This window comes from Balaenoptera physalus (assembly GCF_965194825.1).
Source record: "Balaenoptera physalus genome assembly, chromosome: 8".
In the NCBI taxonomy this organism is placed as follows: Eukaryota; Metazoa; Chordata; class Mammalia; order Artiodactyla; family Balaenopteridae; genus Balaenoptera; species Balaenoptera physalus.
This window is the reverse complement of record NC_138887.1, coordinates 67,042,818-67,045,912: the sequence shown is the minus strand read 5'-3', so window position 1 is coordinate 67,045,912 and position 3,095 is coordinate 67,042,818.

Here is a 3,095-nt window from a genome sequence, read left to right as displayed (position 1 = left end):
CATTGGCAGTAAATGAGTATTCCCTTTGTCCTACATCCTTGCCAACACCTACTATTGACGGTCTTTAAAATTTTTGCCAATCTGATGGGTGTGACTTATCTCTTTATTATATTAAAATTCACGTTTTCTTCTTTGCTACTGAGTTTCAGCATCTGTTCATACATTTATTGGCCATTCAGTTTTTCTCTTCTGTAAATTGCATTTATTGTTTCTTTTGTCCTTTTTTCTACTGTTTTTTTGGTCTTTTTCTTGTCATTGTGTAAAATAGTTTTATATATATTTATGCACTTTTATCTGTTATCTCTGTTGCAAGTATTTGTCTCTAATCCCTTGTTTGTTTATTGTCTTTGTTTAAGGTATATTTTTCCTTATTTAGAATCAATATATTAATATCTCCCAAATTTATATCTCCAGCCTAGACATCTCCCCTGAACTCTGGGCTCATTTATCCTTCTGTTTACTCAGCATCTTCATTTGGATGTCTAATATGCATCTCAGACCTACAGTAGCCAAAATGGAATTCCCTATCTTCCTTCCATACCACCTCCATCTGCAGTCTTTCCCATTTCAGTTACTGGCAGATTCATCCTCCCAGTTAGGTTGAAACTGTTGGAATTATCATTCATTGTTCTTATTCTCTCCCAATCCATATTGAATCTGCCAGCAAATTCTGTCGACTGTACTTTCAAAGTGTACCCAAATCTGGGTACTCTTTGCCATCTCGGTTGTGATCATTCTTTTGGAAGCCACCATCATCTCTGGCCTGTATCATCACAATAGCCCATAGGCCCCTGGCTACCCTCTGACTCATGTCCTGTTCTTTCCCACTTGCTTATGCTGCTCCAGCTACACTGGACTCCTTTCTATTCTTCATATATGCCAAGCCTGTTCCCACATTAGGGTTTGCACTTGCTGTCTCCTTTTCTGGTTATATTGTATGTGACCTGCTCTCTTGCCTCCTTCAAGGCGTAGATTCATAACACCTTAATCACCATTATAGTGAGGCCTTTCCTGAGCACCCTGTTTTAATTGCCCTCCTCCCCACACACTCCCTGGCCTGGCATTCCCTATGCCCTTTTTCTGCTTTATTTTTCTCCATGAGTTTAAGCTAGGGATATACTACATAATTAACTTATTTCTTTATTCTATGACTCCCTCTATTAAAATTTAAGCTCCAGGAGGGCAGGAAATTTTGCATTTTGTTCACTGTAATATCCTTAGCATCTAGAACCAATGCAGAGTAGGAACTCAATAATCCTAGTGGAGTGAATGAATAAAAAATCTTCTTCTTTTATGCAGGCAAATGTATGTATATATTTACTTTTATGGCTTCCACTTAGATTGTACTTTAGATTTGGTTTCAATCTTTTTATCATTTTGCAATTCATTTTTTTTATATATGCACTCAACATCAGAGGACCTAAACATACTGAGCCAATGTCTTACAGATCTGAAGGGAGAAATAGGCAACAGTACAGTGATAGTAGGGGATTTCAATACATCACTTTCAACAATAGATCATCCAGACAGAAAATCAATAAGGAAACATTGGACTTGGACTATACGTTAAACTAAGTGGACCTAACAGACATTTACAGAACATTCTGCCCAATAGCAGCAGAATACATGTTCTTCTAAAGTGCACATGGAGGGACTTCCCTGGCGGTCCAGTGGGTAAGACTCCACGCTCCCAATGCAGGGGGCCTGGGTTCGATCCCTGGTGGGGGAACTAGATCCTGCATGCATGCTGCAACTAAGAAGTCCGCATGCCACAACTAAGAAGTCTGCATGCCACAACTAAGAAGTCTGCATGCTGCAACTAAAGATTCCACATGCCACAACTAAGAACTGGCACAGCAAAAGTAAATAAATAAATAATAAATTTAAAAAATATATATAAAGTGCACATGGAACATTCTTGAGGATAGATCATATGTTAGATCACAAAACAAGTCTTAACAAATTTAAGATCACTGAAATCATATCAAGTATCTTTTTCCAACCATGATGGCATGAAACTAGAAATCAATAACAGAAGGAAACTGGAAAATTCACTAATATGCAGAAATTAAACAAAACACCCCCGAACAACCAAGAAGTCAAAGAATAAATCAAAAGGGAGATCAAAAAATATCTGGAAACAGATGAAAATGGAAACAACATACCAAAACTCATGAAATGCGGCAAAATCAGTTCTAAGTGGGAAGTTTATAGCATTAAATATCTACATTAATAAAAAAGATCTCAAATAAACAAGCTAACTTTACATGATTATATATCATGATTAAGAGGGGGCTACTCCTGGGATGCAAGAAAGTTTCAACATACAGAAATCAATAATAGAATACATCACAATATTAGAATGAAATAAAAATCATCTCAATAGATGAAGAAAAAGCATCTGACAAAGTTCAACATCATTTCATGATAAATATTCTCAACTAATTAGGTATAGCAAGAATGTACCTTAGTATAATAAAGGCCATAATGACAAGCCCACACTTACATCATACTCAGTGGTGAAAGGTTGTTCCTCTAAGATCAGGAACAAGACAAGGGTGCCCACTCTCACTACGCATACTCAACATAGTACTGGAAGTCCTAGCCAGACCAATTAGGCAAGAAAAAGAAATAAACGCATTGATTATTCTTTTTCTCTTCTGTGTCTTTGCAAATCCTTCCTACATTCATTTACATGTTTTTAAGCTTGCAAATCACTAGAATATAATTTCCATGAGGGACATGTCTTCATCATCACTTTATCCTGAGGGCCTAGACTAATGTCTGACACATAGAAAGTGCTCAGTTATATTTGATGTGGGAGTAAATGAATGAAGAGGCAGTATGATCTGGCAGAGAACATACAGGTTTTGATATGGAATCAAATCTCTGCTAAGCCACTTACTTGTGTGACCCTTACAAAATACTTAACCTCTCTGAGTAGAGTTTTTCTTGCCTATTAGGCTAGGAAGAGTGTACCCACCTTGTGATATTCGAATTTAGATACAAACATAGGACAGGAGATACCTGGTTTTGTAAGGGTTCATGTGAAAAAGATGGGAGTGTTGTAGTTGATTCGATATCAATCAGGATGA